This window comes from Panthera onca, chromosome B2, assembly GCF_046562875.1.
Source record: "Panthera onca isolate mPanOnc1 chromosome B2, mPanOnc1 haplotype 2, whole genome shotgun sequence".
NCBI classification, from domain to species: domain Eukaryota; kingdom Metazoa; phylum Chordata; class Mammalia; order Carnivora; family Felidae; genus Panthera; species Panthera onca.
Window position 1 is genome coordinate 87143104 of NC_138343.1, and position 15883 is coordinate 87158986.

Here is a 15883-nt window from a genome sequence, read left to right on the forward strand (position 1 = left end):
CTATATCTCTGTGTCTCTCAAAATAAATGAATAAACTTAAAAAGAAAAAAAAAAACTTGCAAACTCTCTCAGTAACACTACCATAGATTTGATTTATTAGTAAGCTTGGGGTGGGTCTTAGGAACTTTTTTTATCTTTTCTAAAACTTCATCGTTGATCCTGATGGGCAGCCCATGCTGAAAACCACTTTCTTTCTTTCCTTTTTTTTAAACTTAAAAAAAAATGTTTATTTTTGAGAGAGAGAGAGAGAGAGAGAGAGAGAAAGCATGAGCAGGATGAGCAGGTGAGGGGCAGAGAGAGAAAGAGACACAGAATCCAGAGCAGGCTCCAGGCTCCGAGCTGTCAGCACAGACTCTGACGTGTGGCTCGAACTCATGAACTGCGAGATCATGACTCGAGCCGAAGTCAGATGCTTAACCAACTGAACCACCCATGTGCCCTTGCAAACCAGTTTCTTGGGAGCTGGCCTGACCTAACAGGAACCCTTTGGAAAGTGACACTGTCATAGCTTTTGTTCAGGTTTGCCATCTACTGGGAACATTTTCTCTGTGCCTCTATGCTAGCAATGGGCAAAGAACATAGAAAGAATTTACAACTTTGCTGAGTTGCTTTCAGGAAGGCTTTACTGAGTGATTGGCATTTGAATTAGAGAGCAAATGAATGAATAGCTCATTTTTTTTCAAGCCAAAGGAATAGCATTATGCAAGGACAGAGAGATAAAAATGTGAAAGGTATCTTAAATACTGAGACATCCATTTTGACGAAAGTGTTTAACACACAGAATGGGGGCATAGGATATGAAATTATAAAAGTAGGTAGGCTCACTTTTAGGACCTTATGTGTTAAACTGAAGAGTTTATACTTCATTTTACCAGCAGTAAGAATTATCAGAAGTTAAGATGGAAAGCAAAGTGACCAGACATGTGTTTCAGAAAGATAATCTGGGCTTCAAAGGCATATGAATTTGGTGGGGCAAGATTGAAGGCAGAGACAGGTGAGGTACGTGTGGTAATGGAATACAGGTGAGATGGGGAAGGATGCTTAAGCCATACTCCTGGGCCCTGAAGCTGTCCTCTGTCACTGACACTAATGATGTTTCTTTATCACACTTTTATAGTAATAACCTGCAATATAGACCTTATAAGTAGCATGGCCTTGAGAATTCAGGGAACTCAAAGCCTTTATGAGCCATCACTGGTTCTTTCTTTTCCTGATTATTTTACCTTACAGTGCTGAGATAGCTAACTCTGGGTTTCTTCCCTCAGGAGCTGCTTAGAGCTTTTAAGGTAATTATTTGGGAGCAAAATCTTCTACAACATCCTAAGGGAAACTTGAAACCAGTTAATGAGCAGCAATAGGAATGCCAATGGTTGGGAAAATTGTGTCTAGGTCTTCTGAACACAGCGTTATTGCCCAAGTTCTGGAGAGAGAGACTTTGCATAGTCCATTAACCTTCACTCAGCTTCATTTTTTTACTGCTTCTGAATTTGTCCCTTTTCAGAGTGACTGCTTTCTTAAATCAGCATAGATTTATTGTTCCACCAATCTCCATTCACTTACTTCTGCATAGAGAGTTCATTTACTTCTAACAACTGTACATATTGTATCACAGAGTATATTTTGGAAACACTAACACCTACTCTCAGATGTGTTCAGGCATTTCATCCAGTTTTTTGACCTACTCTTACATCCTTGATCTTAGCTAAACTGTGTTTTTTTCCTAACTCTAATCTGCCTATGCTCAGGCTGATTAGTAGCTCCCCCCACCAAAAGATAACTGAGAATCTGTGAATGTGTTACCATACATGGCAAAAGGTATTTCGAATGTGTGATTGAGAATCTTGAGATGGGGAGATTATCCTGGATTATCTGGCTGGGCTAATGTAATCATAATGGTTCTTTTACGAGAAAGGTAGAAAAGTAGGTCAGAGAAAGAGATTGGAAAGAGCTATCTTGCTACCTTGAAGATAGAGTGAGCGGCCATAAACCAAGACATGCAGGCATCCTATAGAAGCTGGAAAAGGTAGGGAAACAATTTTTTTTTCCCCTAGAGACTCCAGAGGTAACCAGCACCTTGATTTTATCCCAGTGAGACAGATTTTGGACTTCTCACCTCCAGAACTGTATGAAAACAAATTTGTGATTTTAAACCATTAAGTTTCTGGAAATTTGCTGCAGCAGCAATAGAAAATTAATATGGTGTGCTACATACCTTTATCTGACTTATTCGTTTTGCTGTCCAGTTTGTCTAACTGATAACAATTTTATTGCCACATTATTGATTTTCCTTGGATACTTCTCTACCAGTAGACTAGCATACTTATTTTTCCCTAAGTTGCAAATTCCTCAATGACCAAGGTATTACCTAGGAGATGAGTGACTAATGGGACTGTTCTGAGGTAAGTGAGATGAGGCTAGTAAAGTGCTTCACACAGTGATGTAGGTTGGGTATGCAATGAATTCACTTCCTGTCTCTTCATGGAGTCCTCATAAACTAATTGTTGGGTTTTACATGGTATTGGAGAAAGTCAAAAGCTATTTTGAAAATTAATGGATCACAAGGTAGAAGTTTATTTAGAATTTAGATTAGTATGTTCTTAGTGGATATAATAGTTCTTCGATCCATTTGGAATCTCATTTAAAAGATATTTTGATTTTGAATTCCTTTGGGGGGTAAAATATTTCCTACTCATGGCCACATGTACACTGTGCAGATTAAACTAGCTATAGTTTAGCAGAGCATCTTTTTTTCCTCTCAGAATTTTCCCCTTTTTGCCCCATTTTGAATGTATTTTTCTACATACACACACACCCCTACACTCACACTCTGTGGCTACTTATAGTCTAGAGTACAGTTAGTGTCCCTCATAGAAAGATGCTAAGGGTTAAATGAGAATGGCCAGTGAAAGTACTCTGTCAACTCTTTTGCTTACACAATGTAAGTTGTTGGTACGTCTGCTGTATTGACAAAGTTATGAACTTGAGGACAGACGTTGCATGTTATATATTTCATCCTTAAAGCCTTATAAGATTTATTAAATAAATTGCTAAATAAAAGTTGGAAAATTAGAGGGGGCTGGGACAAGCCAGTGAAGAAGAGTTGAAGAAAAGAACTAAATTTGGTAGTTCTTTGGGTGGGATCATTTACTATTTGCCTCAGAAATGTCTCCTGATCTCTGCATTTGAGCTAATCCCCAAACTATGTAGTTAATTGTGAACTGTAAACCCTCAGTCACATGAACCAGTCACTCTGACTGTCCAGCTAGGACAGGCATATAAATCATCTCTCCCTTTATTAGTTTCCTGTTGCTGCCGTAACTCACTTCTGTAAACTTAATGGACTAGAATAACATAGATTCTTTATTTTACAGTACAATAGGTAAGCAGTCCAGGACAGATCTCCCTAGATGAAAATCAGAGAGTGTTGGCAGACTGTTCCTTTCTGGAGGTTTTAGGGGAGAATCTGTGTCCTGCTTATTTGAGTTGATGGCAGAATTTGGTTCCTTTGTGGTTGTAGGACTGATTTTTTTGCTAGCTTGTCAGCCAAAGGCCATTTCCAGTTTCTGAAGACCACTTATGTTCCTTGGCTTATAGTTCCCTTCTGCCATCTTGAAAGCCTGTGATGGCAAGTTGAGACCCTCTCATGTTTCGAATCTCTCATTATTCCTCCCTATCGTCTCTTTGACCCTCTCGTCTGCTTCCCTCTTCTAATTTCCAGTACTCATTTAATTACGTTTTGCCCACCTTCATAATCTAGGATAACCTCACATCTCAAGATTCTTAACCTTAAATTAAGAAAATTTCATTTGATTTTAAGATAATATATTCACAGGTTCCAGGGATTAGGAGGTGAGTGTCTTTAGGGGAGCATTATTCTGCTAACCACAGTCCATAACTGATAGCATTTGCCTGTATTATAGTTGTTCCACACTTTGTTTTCTAATTTGGGCAGTATCTTTGTTGGCCTTTTCTCCAAGCCTCAATTATTCAGTCTCAGAACTACAGTAGGCATCTGATTCAACTGTTTTGCCAACTTAGTTCATCTAATATATAAAGTCATTTTTATCCCAATTTGTTTCAGTTCAGTTAGTTCTGTGAAATTCAGTAAGAATTTATTGTCTACTGAAAGCATTCCTGGAATGATAAGGTAAGGTATGGAGTTTGTAATCTATGAAGATAAGATATATTCACATGAGATAAAGAAAAACACGAGAGTGTACAATTCCTATGTGTGCATGATGAGGGTGTTAGAAGGGGAATATTCTCATGAAGTGGTGGGATTAGGAAAGCAAGGTTGTGATTTTTGCCAGGCTGAAGTCACTTATAAGATGTGACTTAATAAACAATGGTCAGATATTTCTGCTTGAAAATATCTCCCTGCATAGGTTGGAAATTTGTTGCTTCATTTTGTCACTGTTAGATACATTTAGCTTGACAAGCATCCTCTTCTACCAAGCCATCCTGTAGAACTCTTGCTCAGGGAATGTATGTTTTTAATTGTTCATGAAACTACTGTTGTTGTTTTTAATCTTTGTACCTTAATCTGTATCAACCTTCTGTAGACCCTTAAAGAATATTTCCTTCTTTAAATTTGTTGTCTTAGTAAACTGATAGAGTTTCTAGCACTAAGTATTTATGGACCTCAAAAGCATGTAAGTGTAATAAGTCGGGACCAGGTGGGGAGAAGGCTTGGGAAATTGACCTGGGCCAGGACTTCTTTTATTATTTCATGATGTCCCTATTAACATAGCAACAGGGTTGCCCCCTAGGTTGTGTTACTGGAAGTCCATATTCCAGTGTTCAAGGGGAAGTAAGTAGTTCAAGTCTGAGGCAACTACCATTAGCATCACAGATGTTTTAATTTATTTTTTATGTTTTCTTAAAAATTTTTAAAGGTACTTATTCATTTTTGAGAGAGAGAGAGAGAGAGAGAGAGAACGAGCACAGGAGAAGGAGAGGGGCTGAGAGAGAGGGAGACAGATAATCGGAACTAGGCTCTGCATTGGCAATGCAAAACCTGACATGGGGTTTGAACTCACAAACCGTGAGATCATGACCTGAGCCAAAGTTGGATGCTCAGCCAACTGAACCACCCAGATGCCCTGAAGTATATGCTTTTAAAATGATGAATGGCCCAGCCATAGAGTATCTGGTAAGGGTAGATAATTACAGACAGGCAGAGGTAGCTTGTTCTGGGAGAACAGATCCAGATAGAACTAGAAATCTAGGGTCCAGCCCCATTAGGGAGATAAGAGGTAGGCGTAGGGTTGGGATCCCGGGCAAATGGACTAGAATTCAGGATATGGAGCTTGAATATAAAGTGCAAAGCATGGCCGAAGCTCAGAAATAGAGACTGGTAAGGATGGTGGGGCAAAGGGTCCAGCCTGGGGCTTAGGAACACTGGTGCCAGAGAAGACATGAGCTTTAGCTGACAGATAAATTCCAGACCTTTCAGCCTGTGACTAATATCCAGTCAGACCTCATACTCATTGGCTCAGGCAGATCAGAGCTCACTGATGGTTGTTCTTCAGGACTTGCGCCTGCTCATGGCCAGTTGTAGGCTCTGACTGTCAGTCTGGGGGGAATAGGACAGTTGGTCTCTGCCATATCAAGAACAATACCATAGAAATTTGTTCCACCTGTGCTATGCAGTTTGCATAATGCCACATGACTCCAGTCTCAATTGAATTAAACTAACAAGTTGTTTGCTTTTATTGAAGTATTATTACAAAGACATTTAACATTAAATTATTTGTTTATTTTGTTAATTTTCTGCTTTTTTAAGTGTTTGTTTTTGGAAGATAGAGAGACAGAGTTGGGGGAGGGGCAGAGAGAGAGGGAGACACCGAATCCCTGAATGAAGCAGGCTCCAGGGTCTGAGCTGTCAGCACAGAACCTGATGTGGGGCTCGAACCCACAAAGCATGGGATCATGACCTGGGCGAAAGTCAGATGCTCAAACCACTGAGCCACCCCGGTGCCCCTGTTAATTTTCTAAGTTAAGAATTCTTCTATTTGGCAGAATAGAAGAAATTCTAATATTCTGTGGTCTCTGAAGATAAAATGAGAGGCAGTGAGTCCCCAAAACCTGAAGAATTCAAACATTCTTTAGATGACCACTTGGCAAATATGATGCTGGGGGATTAAATGGGTGATATTTAAAGGTCCTTTCTAATCCTAAAACACCATCTAAATCAGGATAATATAAAAATGTCTAGACTTCATAGACATTATTTTTACTTATTGAACACCTGGCTTCTTTTAAATTTTAGAAAAATACTTATTAATTAGAAAAGAGATATTAAAATGTGATAATTTTCATTAAGCATGCTTGGCCATTTTAAATTACTTTCTTCAATTTAAAATCCCCTTAATACACTGATTACTTATTAGAGAAACCAATAATCTTCAATAATTTGCAGTAAATTGCAAATTTATGCATAAATATTTAAATGTTATACATACTCCTATTCATTGATGATCCTTTTTTTGGGGGGCATAAAATCCATACTGATATATTTTATTACAAAGGTGCTTATTTTAATACTGGAGTAAACTCAAAATTTGTCTTCTAGTTGTACTGAATTTCAATGGCCTTTTAATTGCAATTAAGCTCACAGTTTTCAAAGTTCTTTTAGAAGAAGGGCCTATCTGTATTTAAAGTGTGTATTGCCTTAGGTAGTGCTATCACCTGAACAATCTCTGCTGTGCCTGGCAGTCAATGAAGAAAAAAGTGCACAAGATTCATATGTGATTTGGGAATTGTGTCTATGTCTAAGACAGACGTCCAGTGAGAGAGGGCTTTCTCAACTTTTGCCTTGATACCTTCAGTCTAAACCTAGAATCACAGAATTTACATGTTTCAAAGGTTATTAACGATAACTTTCATACCTCATTTTACAGATGAGGAATCTGAGTCACTGTGAGGTTGAGTAGTTTATCTATTCCTATATGCATTTAACAGTTCTCCTGCTCCTTTGCCTTCAGTTTGACCCTGACAGGGTGTTTAGTTATTTTTCTTTTAAAGAAGAAAAGAGATGGGCAAGATCACAGTCAGTAGATGGTGTTTTCACTTGTCCCTGCTTGTGATGCTGGACTATAGCCTTTCATGGTCCTTTTTTTACATCCTTATTTATCTGATGACTACATGATGATTAAATCAAGCCTTATTTATCTGAAGGAAGATAAAATTAAGCTACAGTGTACCCATTCATTGCAAAATGGTGTCTGTAAGATCTGGCAGTGCTGAAGATAGCTTTTTCCTAAGATATTTATTAAACTTATGTGAGGTATGTATTTTATAAATTAATATTAATAAATGTCAGTCACATGTGTTATATCTTAATATTTACAGTTTTCAGAATACTTCACATTTTAAAAACAGATTTATATTTATGTGGTACTATTTCACTTATTGCCTTGTAATCATTAGTATTGATGAATATTGACATATTTAATCAGAACATTCAGGAGCAGAAAACTGATAACGATTCAGGCCAAAAGTTATGCTAAGAATTTTAATTTTATAATGTTGCACATTATGAATAATTAAATTTATCTCTTTTGATCTCTATGTATTCATCTTTAAAGATATTCTTAATGATATGCCTAAAGCTAGTGGTAGGCAGGAACTTTGATTGCAATCTTCTTATGTCTTGTGTCTTAAGAAGTCACTTCTCCAAGGAAAGACCATCTTTCTTACTTTCCTCTAAGCCCAGATGTGAGGTTCCTGCAGTTTTTCCATTGCAATGTAAGAAAAGTTTCCTAGCATAGGTAATATACTTCGAAGCCACTTGCATGACCTCTGTGACTGCGTCTGTGCCCACTTCTGGGCTCTTCACAACATGCCATGTCTTCTAGTCTTGCAACATCCCTGAGATACAAGGATTGCTTTAGGATTACCAGTCTATAGGTGGGGAAACTGAGATTGTGAGAAGTGAGTTGTGTGCAAAAGCCATTCAAGATACCACAACAAACTTCTTATTTATTATATTTCCTCTTGAGAGAGAAAGAATAAAAGTAAGATCAATGGTGGCCTTATGCATCCATGTAATAGTTTAGAAATTTCTTTTTACTTCCTACCTGATTGTGTGTTATATGTGTATGACAGTGTTCTCTAGAGGACTGATGTGGTAATGATAATGGTAATATTTGTTAAAAACTTGCTATATGGCAGGCACTGTGCTAAGTGCTTCATATACATTATCTCATTTCATCCTCACAGCAACCCTATGAAGTAGAAATTATTATCCTCATTTTTAAGATGAGAAAATGAGGCTTAGAGAGATTAAATAGCTTGCCCAAGGTTACTACTGTTTAAACCAAGCAATCTAACTGCAGATTCCAATCCCCTAACTGCTCTGCTCTGTTGCTTGCACTGTATGTAAGGCTTTTCTTTTTTCCATTTTAATGTTTCTTTGCTTTATGAAGGGGTTACAGAGGAATGACTTCTGCCCTAGCACTGTGCCATTAAGAACTGCTGCTACTGACTAATGTCCTCAAATGTTAGTGTGTATAAGAATTATCTGGGTTGTTTTTTTTTAAGACAAATGGTGCCTAACATTTCTGAAATTTTTATATTACTCTAATTATACAATTTAAGTGAATTAGAGTTGCTTAGTGCGAAAAACCCTAAAATTTGGTATTGTCAACAAATGTCTAATAATCATCTGTTAACTTATTTTTTCTAGAAAAATAGATCTCATAAGGTCAATTGCTCTAAGCAAGTTGTGTGGTGTCTTATATTTGTAATTCATATAATCATGAGATATGCTGCCCCTTTAAATTTCTTCAATGGAACCAGCTTGTCTGCTACTAGATGGAAATGTGGCCAGTTCTATGGCTTTTCTGCTCTCTCTCAGGGCCTTATAGTGTCTATAAGTCATATATGCAGTCTTAATTCAATAATCTAAAGTGTACACTCTCATGTATCGATACACACTTCCATCTTCATTCAAAATTGTAGTTATTTCCTTTACCTCACCTGAAGCTTTTTGTAGGTGGGAGTCCAGGTAGAGAGTGTGGTCCTTCCTTTAACACATCTTTGCATTTACTTTTCCTCCTTCCTCACAGATTTTCCCTTACCTCACTCCTATTTTCTGAGATCACTTTTCCCAAATAAACTACTTGCCTGCAAAACTTTTTTCTCAGGCTTCCAAGGGGACCTAGGCAAAGACACTTACCAATGCTAATCTTAACTCATTTCCTATCTTTTGAAGATTGGTACAAATGTGAAAACTAAAGGTTATAAATTCGTATGAAATTGGGGATGTCTACAAGAGGTAATGCCTGCATTTTGTTGGCTTCAATTGAGTAATTTGCACCCAGCATTAAAATGGCCCATAAGTAATTCATGATTGTGGGTAATTAAATACCACCAAGCTGCCATCCTTTCTTGGAGGCAGAGGACTGGCCTGAATGACTCCTTTAAAAAAGCATTGAGGATTTCAGTGACTATTTTATCAGAGACAAGCACTTGTTGGCTTAGGAAGGTATCAAAAAGACTTGTCATTTATTTGGGCTCACAAGCAGCTGTACATAAAAGTGAAATATCCTTACCACTATTCAGAGTTTTCCTAGGTGACAGTGATGCCAATGTCACTTCCACCTGGTTTTGCACTACGTCTGAAACAGTCATACAAGTGTTTTCCCTTTCTTAACCTTACAGGCTCTCATGGTTGCATGATAAGCTGGTCTAGTGGTTCCTAAAAACTGGTCTATGGACTGAGTATAGCAAAATCACTGAGAAAGCATTTTAAAAATACATGCTTCTGAGTTCTACCTCTGGAGATTTGAATTGGTTCCGGAGTCTGGGCAGTGGTGGCTTGTTCTGGCTTGTGAGAACCCATTGTGCCCCTATCTTTCTAACTCCACAGTGAGTGACTTCATGTTGGTAGCTTGAAATCAGACCTGATGAGAGTATTGATACTATGGAAATTGGCAAATGGTATAGATGAGAGATTTTTTTCCTCTCTAGAGCTAATGTTAGACATTTACTAGCACATCACTGGATTGGGGACTAGGACTAAGTGCAACCTGTCCCTCAAGCAAGGAATCTGTTCTTTAGAAATGTGTTTTTATTTCTGACTTAATATGAGCTGTTCACATGGCAGTTCTATTAGCACTTTACCGTTATATTTATACCATTTATATTTTCTTATAAATACAATTTTTAAGGTGTATCTGTTAACCTTTTTTATTTAAAATACAATTACTGACATTAGCTTAATAAAAATACCAATTTGACTTGTGCTATAGCAGCTAACGTAAATGACCTCCTCTTTGGCACCTAATTGGGTTTTCTAAAGGAAAACCAGTCCATACTAATTTAATTCTCTGTGTGATACTGTTCTACAAAATTAAAATGTTTATCTGGTTTGGTTAATCAGTTTTTAGAATAATTGTTTTAACAGAATATTGGAATATCATTAGTCTCCTGAATATTATAATTTAACAAATGATTGCTATGCTAAACCAAATGGTTACCATGGCAAGATTTCATCTGGAGCCTTGAGGTAGGAGGGCTGTTCCATCAGAAAGGGATTCCTATGTCTCTTTCCCATGGGTACTTCTAATTGCTAAACATTAAACATAGTAAGGTTGGAGAATTTACTACATATTTACGAAGAGAACAATGATTCTCAACACAATGCCTATATATCTGTACCTGGAAACAGTGATTTAAAGGCCAGTTAAGGTCGTTTAAGCCATTGCCAATAGAGTTTACAGTGATAAATCTGGAATATAAAAATCACACCTTGGTTTTAACACAAAAGGGGAAATGCCAAATTGTTCATTGTGGTATAATATTCTGAAAATTGAATTACCTGTGAGGAAATATGTATTTTGGCCTCAGCTTCATCATTTCCTATTCAAGCATCATTGGTGAAGTCACATAATCTTTCTTAGCCCAATTCTTTATTCTTAAACCTACTGTATTTTTATTACATAGCTTATTCTGAGGATCAAGTGAGATAAACATGTGAGCAATTTGAATACAATATTCTTTAAATGTAAGGAATCATCAATGTTAGTATATTTCAAAGACTTAAGACATTATTGTTTTTTAGATGTGATTCAATCTAATCACATTTATATCTAGTGTTGATAGATTCCTTGTTGGAACTTTATATGACTGAATTGAGTCTTAATTTGTCATTGACATGTATGGTTACCTTCTTTTGGATGCCATCTTGATGATTATGGACTAATTTCCAAAATTCAAATAAATTTAATATATACATGTATTATTTCACAATTATTTTATGAGAGAATTAGTATGTTGCATTGCTTAAAGTGTTTCTATCTTATGTGAATGTGGTAGTATAAATAAGGACAATAACAGCTAACACTATAATACTATATGCTATATAGCATCCCAGCTTTTTTGTTTTTAAGTTTATTTATTTTAGAGAGATACAGAGAGAGAGAGAGAGAGAGAGAGAGAATTCCAAGTAGGTTCTGTTCTGTCAGTGTGGAGCCCAATGCTGGGCTCCAACTCATGAACTGTGAGATCATGCCCTGAGCCAAATCAAGAGTTGGATGCTTAACTGACTGAGTCACCCAGGAGCCCTTAGTATCCCAGCTTTTTTCAGATGAAAAGACAGAGAGAAGTATCAACTCTTCTAAGTCTTAATAGCTAGAAAATGATAAAGTTAGGACTCAGAAGTTGTTCCACCTCAAGCTCAAACCCAAATCCAAACTCTGAGCCAAAATGCTAGTATTGCCTCTTGCATTATTCATATCTGCCTTTCTTTTTGCCTTATTCTCCTTTTCATCACTCAAAAAGTGTTTGTGTATATACATATAGAACAAGTTTCCCTCTTAGATAAACAAGATGTTTTGTAGGTTGATGGTGACAGTTCATAGTTGGGACCAATCAGAGTGCACTATCCTTGTGTACAACAGTGGCTGCAAAATACCTAATATCCTGCCAGACAGCCTATGATTTCTCTAAATCACATTCATAGTACTTTATAACTGCAATAAATGTTTTTTACACTAAATCCAGATTTGAAGATCAAGTGGAAGTTTCCTCCAAAAGACACTATTATTTGGTTTACGAGGGAAAAGTATTAACAAACATGATTTTAAAATTACTTTTGAATGCTTAGGCATTTATATATTTTTATTTATAATCCTCACAAAAGACATATATGTCCATTTTGCAGATAAGGAAACTGAGCTAGAGAGCACCTCACCTGAGAGTCACACAGTTGCTAAGTGGCAGAGGTGGAATTCAAACTCTAGTCCACGAGACTCCCAGACCCTTCATTTTCTCACTATCACATGGCACCACATTGTTGTGGAACACCCAAGGGGTCCTATAAAGGAAGGTTTACAATGTGACTATATATAGACTGAGAAGTTGTCATACTTAAGAATCACAATGTCTCACATGGAGATCCAAACTTGTATTTTTTCTGGAAGGTCTGGAACAAGGGCTGAGAGGAAGTAGCCTCTGCTCCCTCTAGAATGAAGTCTGAGCTCTCATTTTGCCACCTTTCCTATAACTTATCAACCATATTACCTGACCCTATTAGAGTTCATCATCTCTGGATTCAGTTTTGATTCAAAGCTTTGTTGACTAAGGTGGGGGAAAGTTAAGCCTGTGCTATTCTTATGATTAATTAATAAATTGGGGAGAAAGCTTTTATAGTTTTGAAGATAATATATTTTGGTACCAAACCAGGGCCTTCTGAGATTATATAATACTCTGGGCTCTTCTTCTGGAATTGTAATTGACTGACATAAGCCACTCATTAAAATGTTGATGTTATTCAAATTGTGTCGGTATAATTTTTTAGGATATTTATACCTGGAATTTGGGGTGGTAAAGAATAATGCTTGCATTATTCTGGCATTGGGGGTCTCAAAAATTATAAGATCTTGCATTTTGTTTGGAAACAAATATATTCTAAAGGTAGGAGGTGGATTGGGAAGGGAACACTAATATCTTTTTGTTTATTGTTACGTAACTTAAAATATATCATATAATCCTAAAAATAGGCCTTTAGATCATTATTCAGATGGAATAAGCATTTTTTTTTATGACTAGAGGATTGTATAGTTCATCTCTCACAGAAATAATAAGTTTTCATATCCAGTGAATTATTTGGGTTTTCTAATTAAAAAGTGAAACAAAGAGTTGTCCTAGAGTTAAGAAAAAATTGAAGAAAATAGACCAGTAATTTAAAATATCAGTTTTGCTGCAGCCCTGGGTGGCTCAGTCAATTAAGTGTATGACTCTTGATTTCGGCTCAGGTCATGATCCCATGGTCATGAGATTGTGAGAATTTTATTCATGTGTAGGCAGTCAAAAAAATGTATCTCCATTTGAATGGGGGTGGGTGATTTTTTTTCTAACACTTGAAGTAAGTGCTACTTTTTGTGGGACGATTTTCTCAGAAATTAACTACAAATGGAGTCCAAAATGTTTAGATAATTAATAAAAATCATTTATTTCTCAATATGGTAATTTATATAAAAGAATTTGTAAGTTTAAAAACAAGAAGCAGATAAAGGACAGTGTTATTATTTAAGCACTTACCCTCCTTCGTATTTCCTAAATTCATACTATGAATCCAGTACTATTTAGTATTAGTAATACTCCTAATCCAGTATTGATTAGGAGAATAATCAATTGGTTTATAATTTTTAAAAAAAGGTACATAATAAAAATACCATGAAAATTATTATTTTATCTCTATTTCCATCCCAGAGGCAACAAATATTACCTGTTCCTTGTGTATTGTTACACAGACATTTTATGTAGATACAAGCAAAGTGGTGTTTGTACAACATCCCTGTTGTACAGCCTGCTTTATACGCTATGGTAGTATACCCTACACATAGTTCTGAATCTTGCTTTTTCACATGCAGATCTTGGAGATTATCCCATAGCCCAAGTAGTGAATTATCTTTTTTTTTTAATACTTTTTTTTTCTTTTTTGGGTGCTTTATAATTTATTTCACCAGGCATTGGTTGTGTACATTTAGGCAGTTTCCAGCTTTGCTATTACAAACCATAGTTTAGTGAATAATCTTATATAGAGGTCTTTTCACCTGTTAAGTAAATATGTCTTTAAGAAAAATTCCTTGAAGTGGAGTTGAATTAAAAAGTATGTGCTTCTGTAATTTTGAACAATATTGCCTAATTACCCTGCAGAGAGGTTGTGCCAGTGTATACTTTTGACTAGCAGCATGCAAAAATGCCTGTTTCCCCACTGCCTGGCCAAACAGCATTATTAATCTTTTGTATTTTTGCCCATCTGATAGGTAAAGAATGGTATGTTAGTGTAGTTTTAATTTTCATTTTTTTAATTCTTATTCATGTGTTTTGGAGTTATTTATGTTTCATTTCCCATGAACTGTCTGTGCACGTTGCTTGCCAATTCTTCTGTTGGGTCATTTATTATCAAATAGTTGGTGTTTATTGTTTATTGGTTTGTGATATGAGTTGTAAATATTTATCCCAGCTTGTCATTTTCCTTTGCCATTGCTTATTTTAGTTTTTGCTATGAAGATTATTATTAAATTTTTTTATGCTGTGGAATTTATCAATCTTTTGATTTATAGCTTCTGTGTCATATTTAAATAGGCCTCTTCTATACCAAGATTATAAAACACTTCTCCCAGGTTTCTTCTAATACTTTTATGCTTTCATTTTTACAATTAAATCTTTGATTCATTTGGAATTTATCCTGATGTAGAATATGAGATATAGCTCTAATGTTACTTTTTTCTAGATGGCTACCCAATAGCATTTATTGAATAATCCATCTTCACTGGTTTCAGAGTCTGCATTGCTACCTTTTGTTATATTAATAATTATGGAATGCACACTATGAATCAAATGTTGTGTTAGGTACTATGGCAAATTTAAAAAGTGTAATATAGTTCTTGCAGCCGGAAATACCTGTCTAGTTATAGCAACAAAACTAACACTCATGGAAAAAATCAAATAGTGAGTTGCATTAGAAGGTTTTATGGAGAGGCAGGCATCAGTTCTTTCCTGACAGTTGTAAATGGAATTAGAGAATAAAAACACACAAAAGAGAAATAGGGGAACAAAATAAAAGGAAGATACCTACTCATATTCATTATCCAAAACGGATAGGCCCAGGCCATAGGGAGGCTGCATGTTGATTAGCAAATGTTTAATGTGGGTATATTTCTACATGGCAAATGCTTTTATTTTTAGAAACACATCTATGATATCTATGGTGAAAATTACCATTATAAAATGCTGTTGATTTCTTAAATTCTCTTTTTAATTAAGATTAAAATTAAATTCCCTTTATTTTTAATTTAACTGTGAGAGTAAAGGTATTTGTGAAAATGGCTTCAACCTGAACAGCCACTCTCAGAGCAGATATCTTGTTAGTTGATTTGGAATTATTTGGGTGTGTCTGAATTGTTTCCCATTGTATTTTCTTGCCTACTTAATATTGAACCTCTTTGTATGAAATTGGCCAAATTGGGCTTTGTTACTTTAAATTCGTTAACAATGAGAGATTTAGAAACCCCTATAGTGCATAATACACATACAGCAGACCCCCTGGCCCCCCACCCCTTATCTGTGGTTTTACTTTCTGTGATTTCAGTTTCCCAAGGTCACTTGTGTTTTGGAAGCAGATGATCCTCCTTCTGACGAATTATCAGAAGGTCAATAGTAGCCTAATGCTAAATCATAATGCCTACATCATTCACCTCACTTCATCTCATTATGTAGGATTGTATCATCTCATATCATCACAAGAAGGGTAAGTACAGTACAATAAGATATTTTTAAAGATATTTTGAGAGAGAGAAAGACTGCATTCACAATAACTTTTATTATGCTATATTGTTATAATTATTCTATTTTATTATTGTTGATCTCT

General features: G+C 36.0%; 1 long non-coding RNA gene across 3 annotated transcripts in view; it reads left to right on the forward strand.

Moving 5' to 3' along the window:
• Positions 1–15883, forward strand: part of LOC132667410 (uncharacterized) — a 965632-nt gene that overhangs the window by 33835 nt on the left and 915914 nt on the right. The gene's annotated exons all lie outside the window — the stretch shown is intronic.